Source organism: Protopterus annectens, chromosome 1.part1 (assembly GCF_019279795.1).
Source record: "Protopterus annectens isolate FY-2018-M chromosome 1.part1, PAN1.0, whole genome shotgun sequence".
NCBI classification, from domain to species: Eukaryota; Metazoa; Chordata; order Ceratodontiformes; family Protopteridae; genus Protopterus; species Protopterus annectens.
In genome coordinates this window covers 1593847497-1593861364 of record NC_056726.1, presented here as the reverse complement: position 1 = coordinate 1593861364, position 13868 = coordinate 1593847497, and positions in this window count along the sequence as shown.

Genomic DNA, 13868 nt, shown 5'->3' with positions numbered 1-13868 from the left:
AGTGCAGACATTACTATTGTTCATAGTATGCAGCATGCACACATCATATGTACTGCTGACATGACTACTGTTCATAGCATGCAGCATGCAGAATGCACACATATGTGTTGTAGACATGCCTACTGTTCACAGTATGCAGCATGCACACATCATATGTACTGCTGACATGACTGCTGCTCATAGCATGCAGCATGCACACATCATATGTGCTGCAGATATGACTACTGTTCATAGCATGCAGTATGTATACATCATATGTACTGATGACATGACTACTGTTCATAGCATGCAGCATGCATGCATCATATGTAGTGTAGACATGACTACTGTTCACAGCATGCAGCATGCACACATCATATGTACTGCTAACATGACTGCTGCTCATAGCATGCAGCATGCACACATCATATGTACTGCTGCCATGACTGCTGCTCATAGCATGCAGCATGCACAGATCATATGTACTGCTGACATTACTGTTGTTCATAGCATGCAGCATGCACACATCATATATATTGCTTCCATAACTTGAGGCAAGAATGAGAAAAGTGATCTGCTGTGCACTTGGCTTTTCTTTTTACTATGTTAGATGTGTTAATGCTTTTCTGTTGGTATCTTTATCATTTGTGAGTGTGTTTGCACAGAAGGCAAGATTTTTCTAGGTACTTTAATTTCATTTTGTATTTTCTTGATATTTCTGTAGGACCTGAACATATTCTGAATGATAAGTTTATTATGTATACAAAGAGAGACTTAGCATTATTTTCTTTTTAATTGCTTAATTCATTCAGGTGATTGTCATTTTTTCTTTAGTAGGTACTTCTGTAACATAATCTGTCAAAACTGTCAAACAGTTAGTCATATTTTATGAATCAGTAGATAATATACTGCTTCTAACAAAATGGACTTAAAAACAAGGAATTTCATTAGATAAATTGAGTCTTTCCAGTGATATTCATCTAAAATTACTATAACAAATAAGATCTGGTAAGCCAAGAATGAAAATGTATAGTTACACACCATCATTACAAGATAGACAGCAAAATGATTAAAATAGCAACTGTTGTGAATAATGGACTTCTCAATATGCTGCAGGGATGCCTCAGAAATATAATGAAAACTACAGTAAAGCTCATAGCTTTAATACTACATTGAACCACTGATCCCACAATTAGAGGCAACAGCTACTTTGTGTTATTGTTCTGTGCATGCATCACCACATAAAGAATGGGTACAAGTGTGGACATTCTGTTATATCGTCATGTGTCAGCACATAAAGAATGGGTGCATGTGTGGACATTCTGTTACACTGTCATGTGTCAGCACATAGAGAGTGGGTACATGTGTGGACATTCTGTTACACTGTCATGTGTCAGCACATAGAGAGTGGGTGCATGTGTGGACATTCTGTTGCATTGTCCTGTGTCAGCACATAAAGAGTGGGTGCATGTGTGGACATTCTGTTACATTGTCATGTGTTAGCACATAAAGAGTGGGTGCATGTGTGGACATTCTGTTATATTGTCATGTTTCAGCACATAAAGAATGGGTGCAAGTGTGGACATTATGTTATATCGTCATGTGTCAGCACATAAAGAATGGGTGCATGTGTAGACATTCTGTTACATTGTCATGTGTCAACACATAGAGAGTGGGTGCATGTGTGGACATTCTGTTACATTGTCATGTGTCAGCACATAAAGAATGGGTGCAAGTGTGGACATTCTGTTACATTGTCATGTGTCAGCACATAAAGAGTGGGTGCATGTGTGGACATTCTGTTACATTGTCATGTGTCAGCACATAAAGAATGGGTGCAAGTGTGGACATTCTGTTACATTGTCATGTGTCAGCACATAAAGAGTGGGTGCATGTGTGGACATTCTGTTACATTGTCATGTGTCAGCACATAAAGAGTGGGTGCATGTGTGGACATTCTGTTACATTGTCATGTGTCAGCACATAAAGAGTGGGTGCATCTGTGGACATTCTGTTACATTGTCATGTGTTAGCACATAAAGAGTGGGTGCATGTGTGCATATTCTGTTATATTGTCATGTGTCAGCACATAAAGAGTGGGTGCATGTGTGGACATTCTGTTACATTGTCATGTGTCAGCACATAGAGAGTGGGTGCATGTGTGGACATTCTGTTACATTGTCATGTGTCAGCACATAAAGAGTGGGTGCATGTGTGGACATTCTGTTACATTGTCATGTGTTAGCACATAAAGAGTGGGTGCATGTGTGCATATTCTGTTATATTGTCATGAGTCAGCACATAAAGAGTGGGTGCATGTGTGGGCATTCTGTTACATTGTCATGTGTCAGCACATAGAGATTGGGTGCATGTGTGGACATTCTCTTGCCTTCTTGTGCATGGATTACATAAAGGATGGATGCATACACATATATTACCTTATTAATCTGTACATGCATCAGATCACAAACACTGACTGCATGTGCAGACATTCTGTTATCATTCTGTGCATGCATCTCACATAAAGGATGGACACATGTGTGAATATTCTGCTATAGTTCTGTACATGCATCACTACATAAAGTATGGGTGGATGCATGGACATTCTCTTATCACTGTGTGCATGCATCAGGACATAAAAGTTAGGTGCTTGTGCAGACATTCCATAAAAGTTCAGTAATGCATCAGCACATATAGGATGGGTGCCTGTGCAGATATTCTGTTAGCATTCTGTGCATGTTTCAACAGATAAAGGATGGGTGCATGTGCAATACACAGTAATGATGTCTCAACAGCATCTTTAGCTACATAGGCACAGCAACAGAAAATGATCCATTTACCTTTGAATTATTTAAAAAGGTAAAAAAATGTTTTTTTGAAATTAACTCCAGTATATAATGTTAATGATTACCATTCAAGCAAGGATAAAGCATCATTTTACACTCACAACAAAATTTGACCAGAAAAGCTTGTCAAGGTTCATCCATGCTAGTCATGTGTTATCCTGCCTCTGAAATAGTCATGGGGTAATTATTAGCATAATTTACTATATTCATGTGATACATTTTGGACAACGACGTTACAGGCTATCTCAATCCTCTTTTGCAAATAATATGTTGATGTACAACAGTTAAGAGTATACTCCCTTCATTAGATTGATGCACATTTGGGTTTGGGTGTAATTCTGCTTTGCTCTGCATCCTTACTGTTTCATAGATGACCAGATTACAGTGTTGTATTTTTTGTGTCCATTTTAGCTCAAACTTTCAGAATATGTTATCACTTTATGCAGAAATCCAAAAAAGGGTGATATGCCATCAAAATAATCAAGGATCATGAATGTCATAGAAATGGCATTATTTATCTTGTCATGATGGTCTTATGTTATTTGACCTATCATGTGTATGACCTCAGCAAAAAATATTGCTGTGGATATAAAACAGAAACACTCATGGGGCACATGAGCGGCTTTATATTCAGGTTCCACTGATTGGAAATGTGTGCTTTAGCTTAGTATAATCTCTTTCTGTGCAGCCCTCTGAAACAACACTTAGCTGGCATGGAATAGATGACACAGCACATGAAGACTCACTTTCCGCAGTTAATAGAGACTAGTGAAGAAACAAACCTGTTAAATACTGCTTAAACGTTTTCAGTCATGCGGCTATGCTTCTTCTATCCTTAGCAATAATACACCCTGAAAAATATAGACTCCTAAGAGGGCTGAATTTTTAAGGAAGAAGTATATATTTAAATGTATAACAAAACTTGCATTTTACATAGAAAGTTTGCAAAGACATTACAGTATGCTGGATATTGAATGGAAAATGCCACAACAATTTTTGTGTTGGGACTTTTTCTGATTCCCTCCTTGAAATATAATTGCATTTTTAGATACTCTCATAAATTCTAAATGTATAGAAATATGAATCTTGCATTTGAGGAAATGTATAAAACTGCAGCTGAAGTGAACATGATAGTTTAGTCATTAAGATGCTTGCCTACCAGCTACAGGGTCCTGAGTTCAGTTCTGACCTTTTGTCACTGCTCATGAGGAAACTGCATGGTTGACTGTGTGCCTTTTTTTTTCCTTTTCGTTTTTAGTTGTGTGGGTCTTATATTTATCATTGCTATTTTGGCCAGTTCATTTGACCAGGTAAATAAACAAATAAAGTTGTTGCTTCTCTTTAGGCTTTTCCCGGTTAGGGGTCGCCACAGCGGAACTCCGGTCCGCTATTGATTGGAAGTAAATTTTCACGAACGCCAAGGTGCCAGCTTGACATTCAACCTTCAATGAAGGCACACCCATTTACGCATGTCTTTCGAACGCCCACTCAACTGCGGGGAGGACATGCATACTCCACACAGAAGGCACTCCCCGTACTTCAGCTGAATATCGAACGGGAAAACCTCTTGCTGTGAGGCAACAACGCTACTGCTGCACCACCGCAAATATCGAAAAATAAGTAAATAAAAGTTTTATCATTCACAAGAATTCTGAAAGGCAATCCAGTGCTATCATCTAACTTTATAAGATACGAAATAATGCCAGAAACTGAGCACATTACATGAAATACTACCAATAGATGTAGTTAGGGTTGCCACCTTTTCAGATGGCCAAAGTGGGACAATTGTGGTACAAACATCAGATTTTGCAGGCCAAAACATACCCACGGCCAGTACAAGGGACAGAACTTCACTTTTTTGCCTAAATAAAAGCTTATTCTTGTAGCATTTTAGTTGCTTATTCTGTTTCTTATAACATTTAGGTGTTTCAGATACAGAATAACTGTTTTATGCAACTATTAGATAAAATATAAGAAATCGTTTTGCCCTACTTTTTCAGGACAGTTGCCATTCTTACAATATTTTTGCAGGACACAACTGCCCAAAGAGGGCTGTCCCTCGCAAAGTGGGACAGGTGGTAACCCTAGCTGTAGTCTGGTACTTTGTAGAAGACATGGCAAGAACAAAAAATATTCCTGCATGCACTGCAGTGGGGTGGAGACAGAAGTCTTACAATGTTCTGATATTGAAACATCACCTTTACTAGGATGTGTTGGAATCCTTTCAGCATCGCTTACTAGCCTTGTGAGCCTATGCATTCAGTGCTCCCTGAAGACGGAATTCCTGTCTCATTGTTTCTACATACTTAATAAAATTAAGCAGCAAATCAGATTAATAAAAATCAGATGTGTATTATTGAATCAGACCTGATTGGAAAAAAACTATTCTAAAAGGATTTTGAATTTCTGTATGAAGTACTGTAGAATGAGAAAGATTACAGAGAGTGAAAGCAATACGTCAGAGTAAGTGTCAGGAGACTAATGTTGAAGACGTATAAGCCTCGGTGAATATTGATTGCCAAGCATATCAAGAAATTAAGAGTTAGGGATTAACTGCAGTGAAGGAGTGAGCTCCTTAGATCTTGTTTACAATCACGATAATTAAAGACTATCGGATCCAATGTTTGACAGACACTGTGCTCGTAATCTGCTGTGAAGTTACTGCTGAAAATAGATAACATAATGTCATGTATTTTAAACATGACTTACACACAGTGCATTCCTTTAGCAATAGAAAAATCCTTAATACAATAGGCTTTCATCCAAACTGTCCACTATTCTCATAGCACACAAGAAGAAATGGCTGTCTTATTTTTCTCATTGCTTTATTGTTCTTCTAATGGTGTTTAGTTCTAACAAAAAGTTGCTGTGGTTGCAATGCTCACCAATCATTTTCCATTTTCTGAAGAAAATGAGTTATTTTGTTTCAGATGTTGTCTTTTCAGCCAGATAGTGCCAAGAAAACTACTCTCTAAGAAGCAGGGGTATAAAATAGCAATCCAAATTTAAAAGAATAGATAATGAATTTCATTTTCAGTCAGATTAAAAGCATTTAAAATCAACCAGGATTCATGCACACTGTGGTGTGTCACTGATGTAATAAAATGGCAGTGATGTTGTACATTTTGATAATTAAGTACATAGTAATTAGGTGTAAAGTCACAAATCTAGAAGCCAGAGTTTGAACTCAATAACCCTGGTTTCCGTACTCAAAAAATGAGAAATGAGGAATCTGTGCCGAAAGCACCCAGAATCGACTGATTCTTACAGTACAATTTATTCTGTGTACAGTGATAGTCTGAAGAAATATGAAGGTAACTTCCTAGATTTCAAAAGGATAAGTTGCAGTGCAGAAAGTACTTTTCAAGAATGTTTTACAGAGGATGACTTAATAAATAAATGCAGGACTAGAAAAGGAGGAACATCATCAGAAAGAAGCCTTCTGAAGGCAGAGACCTTAAGAAAGAAAATGTATACAGTGTTAAGTAAGGAAGTTGTTGTGAATATAATATGCACAAAACAGGCTTCCACAATGAGAGATATGAGTTAGTAATATAATAAAGTAAAATGAAAAAACTAGAGGAACAACAGACAGAATAAGAAGAGCCATAAGAAATCTGAACACCCAGGTCAATAGCCGCCTCACCTTCAACCACCACATTGCCCCTGTCATTAGAAAGTCCTTCTATGTGCCACATCTTATAATCAAAGGTTGTGCATCCAGGAAGAAAGAGGTCATCATCCCTCATTAGACCAATCTTTGACTATAACACCCCATTTGGCATGTATGTGACCAGACACCTAAAATAGCCGGAGAGGCCACAAAACCTAGCCCTTAAACACGTGTCCTACATGGACAGACTCAAGAAACTTCAACTGTTCTCAGTCTCTTATCATCTACTTAGAGGTGATCTCTGCTTGACTTACAAAGCCATGTCTGACCCAGCCCTACTTGAAATGCTACATCTAAAGAAATTCCAATCCCCCCATGCTACACACTCCAGAGATCACAACCTCATTACCACAATTAACAGAACATACTGGAGGGACAGGTACATCTCCCAAAGACTCCATCTCCCAAAGACTACCCATACTCTGGAATAAGCTTCCCATTCATGTCTTGATGAGTGAATGGGTAACAGAAGGTTCACCTCAGGGATCACTCCAGTTGCCCTACTGGATAGGGGCACTGTGAACTAACATTAGGTGGCATGGTGCCTGAGCAATTTTTGGGGGCTAGGCTTGTAAAGACTCCAGGGCCATTAGCCTAGTACACACCTATGAACCTATGAATATATGCACTAACAGAGAAAACACAGACTTGGAATTAAAAAATTCAAATTGTTATGTTAATGAAAGGAGTATAATTTGAATAGGTTCATAGGTTCATAGGAAGTTACTAAGCTAACGGTTTAAGAGCCCTTACAAGGCTAGCCAATGTAACCCAATGTTCCCCTATATATGGCCATAGGGTCAAGAGGATGGCATGGATTGCTCCTGTCCACAAGGGACACAGGCACTACCCTATGTGTGAATTTAAAATTCCCCATCCATTGATTCAAACTGCATTTGAAGAGGGCCAGAGAAGGGCTCTGCTTAATGTGAATAGGAAGCCTGTTCCAAAGAAGGGGCAATCTCTGAGACACATATCTGCCTTTCCAGCATATGTTGTTTGATTCACTGCCTAAGTTTAGATCCCTAGATTGGGTGACCTTAGTGCTGTTTGACTTACAGATGTATAGCAGCTCCATCAGGGCTAGATTTGTGAGTGTCTTGTAGGCAAAGCATTCATCATCCCTTAATATTCAGTAGAAGACAGAGTAAAGGGACAGAACTTTTAGTCTATCCATATAGGACATGTTGTTTACACCCTGTAGTTTCTTTGTGAGGAACCTCTGAGGTTGGTCTAGCTGTTGTAAGTGCCGAGTGAAGTACATGCCAGATAGCACATTATACTCAATTATTGGTCTAATGAGGGCTAAGTACAGATGAACTATAATTTCCTTGGATCTGGATGCCATACCTTTACTTATAAGTTGTGACACATAGAATACTTCCTCACCACTGTGGACACATGGCAGTCAAAGTTCAGGCTACCATCTATCTGTGTACCTAGATCTCTCACCTCTGAGTCTACTCTTAGGGTTGTGCTATTGATGTTGTAAACTGTAGAGACATTTGACTTGCCAAAGGGTAGGCTAATACATTTTTTTTGTATTTAGTTTTAAGCCATTGTTCTGGCACCACTCATTTGTCTGATCTAGACCCTTCTTGAAGGATATATACATTGTTGGGAGATTCAATGATTCCCCCAGCTTACAGCTGTTGACAAACTTTGTCATCCAGTAGCCCTCCACATTAGCCTTGATGTCAGAGACGTGTATTCCAAACAGGAGTGATTTCAGCACTGAGTCCTGTGGCATGCCACTAGTAACTGGCCTCTTGCTGGATCTAGATTCACCCACTTTAACCACATCTGCCCTGTCTGTGAGTGAATTGGCTATCCATATGCTGAAAAAGAGATTTATGCCCAGTCTTGTGAGTTTATTTATAATACCCGAGTAAGCTATTGTGTCAAATGCCTTGGTCAGATCAAGGTAGGTAGCATGTATGTTTTCAATAAAACATTCCATAAATGCATTCTTAACCTTCTCCATGGTTCCTGCCATTGCCATGCAGTTAACATGCTGCTCACATTTCCTATCAACAGTGGTAGGTATAAATGGTGCAATGGTAGAAGGCCAGGGAAAGTTAAATTAATACTATTGTCTATTTACAATGAGTATGAAAATGGAGGTGTTTAGGTGAAATGGCAGTGGAGTTTTTAACTAGATTGTTTAATGAAATCTTGAAAAGTGAGAGGATGCCTGAGGAATGGAGAAAAGGTGTTTTAGTACCAATTTTTAAGAATAAGGGTGATGTGCAGAGCTGCAGTAACTACAGAGGGATTAAACGGATCAGTCACAGCATGAAGTTATGGGAAAGAGTAGTGGAAAACAGGTTAAGAAGGGAGGTGATGATTAGTGATCAGTAGTATGGTTTCATGCCAGGAAAGAGCACTACAGATTGGATGTTTGCTCTGAGAGTGTTGATGGAGAAGTACAGAGTAGGTCAGAAGGAGTTGCATTGTGTCTTTGTGGACTTAGAGAAAGCATATGACAGGGTGCCTAGAGAGGAGTTGTAGTATTGTATGAGGAAGTTAGGAGTGGGAGAGAAGTATGTACGAGTGGTACATGATATGTACGAGGGTAGTGTGACAGTGGTGAGATCTGCGGTGGGAGTGACAGATGCATTTAAGGTGGAAGTGGGATTACATCAAGGATCAGCTCTGAGCCCTTTCTTATTTGCAATGGTGATGGACAGATTGACAGACGGGATCAGACAGGAGTCCCCGTGGACTATGATGTTTGCAGATGACATTGTGATCTGTAGTGGGAGTAGGGAACAGGTAGACGAGACCCTGGAGAGGTGGAGATATGCTCTAGAGAGAAGAGGAATGAAGGTCAGCAGGACTAAGACAGAATATATGTGTGTAAATGAGAGGGAGGATAGAGGAATGGAGAGGATGCAGGGAGTAGAGGTGGTGAAGGTGGATGAGTTTAAATACTTGGGATCAACAGTTCACAGTAATGGTGAGTGTGGAATAGAGGTGAAGAAGAGAGTATAGGCAGGATGGGGTGGGTAGAGAAGAGTGTCAGGAGTGATTTGTGACAGACGAGTACCAGTAAGAGTGAAAGGGAAGGTCTACACGAGGGTAGTGAGACCAGCTATGTTATATGGATTGGAGACAGTGGCATTGACAAAAAGGCAGGAGTCAGAGCTGGACATGGCAGAGTTAAAGATGTTAAGATTTGCACTTGGTGTGACGAGGGTGAACAGGATTAGGAATAAGTATATTAGGGGGTCAGCCCAGGTTGGAAGGTTTGGTGACAAATCCAGAGAGGCAAGATTATGTTGGTTTGGACATATGCTGAGGTGGGATGCTGAGTATATTGTGAAAAAGATGCTAAGGATGAAGCTGCTAGGTAACAGGAAAAGAGGAAGGCTTAAGATAAGGTTCATGGATGTGGTGAGAGAGGACATGCAGGTGGTTGGTGTGACAGAGCAAGATGCAGAGGACAGGAAGAAATGGAAACAGATGATCCACTTTGGCGACCCCTGACGGGAGCAGCCAAAAGAAGAAGAAGAAGATGAAAATGAAGACTAAGAAGCAACACTGGGCATTATAAACAATTATGATTTTCAGATATTGACCAAGTGAAGTGTAAATTAGAAAGAGAAGCATGACCTTGAAGGAGGGCAAGACCATGTGATTAGGTCAGGGCAACATATGATATAGTACAGGTGGCACTAATGAAGGTTTTTGTATATAATACAGTACATATAGTGACTTCTTGACACAAATATCTACAGAGATCACATATCTGTCTTTCCATAAAACATTCCATAAATTAATTCTTAACATTCTTCTCTGTTGTTCAGACTATAGCCATGCAGTTCACTTACTAGTCATACTTCCTCTCATGGCTCTCAACAGTGGTAGGTATCCATGCGGAGCCACTTGTCCAGCTGCAATATTACAGATATTTGTTTAATTCTGAATCTATTGCCTGCTCTCAGGTTCTTCCCACATGGAAATTATATTTATTTTCCATCCTTTTCGATACCAGAATGGCAATGGCAGTGTCAAACATTTGTATGTTACTCAGCTTTTGGTATAGTAGGAGGATGGCCTAATGGTTAAGGTGTTTGCCTTACAAACACAAGGTGCAGTGTTTGAGTCTCACAAGGGATAACTGGCTAGGCTTAAAATGACTTGCAAGAGCAGTTAGCCTAGTGCTAATCTATAAACCTATGATTGGCAAGTACACTGTTTTGATGAATATTAGTTGATTTATTACAACCACAGCAGCTTGAAGTTTTGCTTAGTTATTGGAGCCTGTTTGTCTCATCATACAAAATAATGTTGTATTTTTGACGAAATGCAAATGCAGTGTAGGTTTTGCTAGGATCCTACATTTCTCAGATGCATCTTTAAACCAAGTGTGGTCTAGGTCAGCTGTTTCCCTCATTCAAAAAGTGTTGCAGCTCAGATTAGTGACCCTTTAAAATCCAATTAATTTGTTTCAGAAGGGTCATCCATTATTGTAACCAATTCAGAAATAGCACTATGCTTCTCTTACTCCAGATACACGATTTGCTCCTTCCTTCAGGTACTACATCTGCTTTTGTATGGTAGAAATCCATGTAGTTGGTGTTCACATAAATGTAGTATCACACAACATCTCTGGATAATTTAAAATAATCTTCACCCTTTGCGGTCTCTCGTTATTTTTTTATTCCTTCATTACGCACATTGCAGTACATACCGTCATCAACCCCACATGTTATTACTGGTCAGCTACCATCAACTAATCACTACTTTTAACATCCTGAGATACCCCGACAAAACACCTGCATTAAATCAATTAATCTCCCACTACACTACCAACCGTCCTCTTCTCTCTACTGACAAGTCGCTCCTCACTATCACTAGGGCCAATAACTCTGCAGAGAAAGCTCTATTCTCTCACACCACTGCCAAAACCTGGAATAATCTCCCAACCTCTATTACATCAGCCTCCACTACGTTGCATTTCAAAAACTCACTCAAATCTCATCTCACCAAGAACTGGACATGCCCTTGTATTACATAATATTCCCTGCCTTCCTCTTCCTTCCTAACCTAATTGCCTATTCTTACCTTCTGTAGATAAGGCACAGTTTAGCTATCACAAAACTTTAAACTCTAATCCTATTTTGTACGGCAGAAATCTGAACTAAAATTTTGTCTCACCCTACATTATCATGTATGTCAGTGCTCTTGCCTTACTGTATGTATGTATGTATGTAAAATCTGTTTTTGCCTTATTGTATATATGTAAAAATCTTTTGCTAACTGCTAAGTAAATTGTGAAGCTTTTCTTCCTGAGCCTCTGCTGTAAATGGACCTCGTCCAGTCAGACTAGCCCGGTCAACAAATATAAAATAAAAATAAATAAATAAATACAAATGTTCCGGTTTGTTCAACTGTATCTGCAATCTGGAATTGCAGTTTGACCAAAATCCTAAAGTTCATTTTAATTTGGAGAAATTATCTTGCTGGTGCAGTCCCCGTGACATAAGCAATGCCATTAAAATAAAATAAAAGGTGGGTAGGAGTCATAGGTCCCAGAGTCCAACATTCTGCTGATGCACTTTTATTCCTTCCTCAATTACATTTTATTATTATTGATCCCATTTAAAATCAGGTTTATTTCTAATCACATTAGTTTTACAATCAGTCCCTGAATTGGTACAAGTTATCTCCAAAATCCCAATGTTCCAATTAAAGCTTGTGCTCTTTTGTTTTGGTGAGTTATGTTTTCTGGATACTGTTTATGGCACTTTCAGATACATCTCATCTGGCATCATTCCAATCCATTCCTAGAAATTTTATTTTCCAGGATTTTATCATCATTAATGGCCCATCCTCTCTCCTTTGGAAATTTTGAAAAACCGGTTAAAGCTTTTCCCACATCCCCTTATTATTTGGCAATCAAAATGTCAGTGATGTAATGGAAAACAGTCACCCTTTTGACTTTCATTTTAAGCAAATCTCTACCTATTATTTAATGTCACAAAATTGGGCTATTCTGATACCCTTATGGAAAGACCATTAGAGTCTATTGTCCACCTTCTCCAGCTAGAAGCAAACTTTTTTTTCTGATAATCTTATCTGTACTTGTCTACCTGCTAACAGAAAATTTTGGATAAATTCTCTTAATCATTTCCAAAAGGATCGTGCCATATCACTGCTTTGAAACACAAGTTAAAAAAGTCCAAATGTGTCTAAACAAAATATTTCTAAAACAAAATGTGTTGTGGTTTGATGACATCAAGCTAAGGCATCTATACTGCACCATGCAAAATAGTATTAATTATTCCCCAAAACATGAACACCCTTCCATCCTGTCTTGTTCCTTCCCCATTTTAACATTTCCAACATCACATATGAAATATCTATCAATTTTTTTCTGAATTAACTTTCTTTTCATTTTTTTATTTTCTAAGGTTACCTGCTTCCCATGTAACTAAGCAATTAACTATAAATTGTCTCACTGCTTACGTTTCCTTCTTTATTAAAATCAGTAATAGATGTACCAGTAAGTACACAAAACCTAGAGATTCTTTTGATTTCATACTCATTTATCCATTCTTACTCTTTAAAAAGATTTGAAAGAAATTCAAAAACTATTCAAACTTACTTTAAAAGATAATGTTGCGGGATCCAATAAACTCTGTGTAGGTTCCGCTCAGAGCCTACATGGAGTGTTTTCGTGTATGCAATACTGCTCATTGTTCCGCATCTCGTGGCATGAATATTAATGATGTGGGGTGTGCATAAGCAAGCTTTTGTGGCTCACACCAGTGCTGCTGGCTGTGAAACCTGTAGAGTGGATCATACCACCCAACCTTTTAGTGCAAGAAATCTGGACAAACACTAAACTAATTAGGGGACAAAAGGCCAAAAATAGGGATAGATTTACTATAGTGTTCTGATGATTGTAGAAAGTGGATAAAATAACAGGACTTGTGTAAGCATGCATTTTCTGAAGGCTATGAAGTACTTAACTGAAATGTATGTGATTATGTATTGACTTCAGTCTTTAATGATTTCCCAGCAAACTACATATTTTACAAGGAACATAGTAAAAATATGATGCAACCCCCTGGAAATTCTGCAAAAATCTGGACAGTCTCCCTTTTGTTTTATTATTTATTCATTTTTTTTAGTCCAGTATTTGCATGATATGCCGCTTGGCAAAAATGTGGTCACCTCTGCTGACCTGGTTTGTGCGAAACACAGCAGTGCACAGACTGGAGGGATGGACCACTCAGGTTGTAGGCAGGACTCAGACGGCCACAAACATAAACTGGATGCATTCAATTAATATTACTGTACATCACACAAACACATTAAGCAGCATTGTGCTAAGATTAACAGTGAGAACCTTACAATAA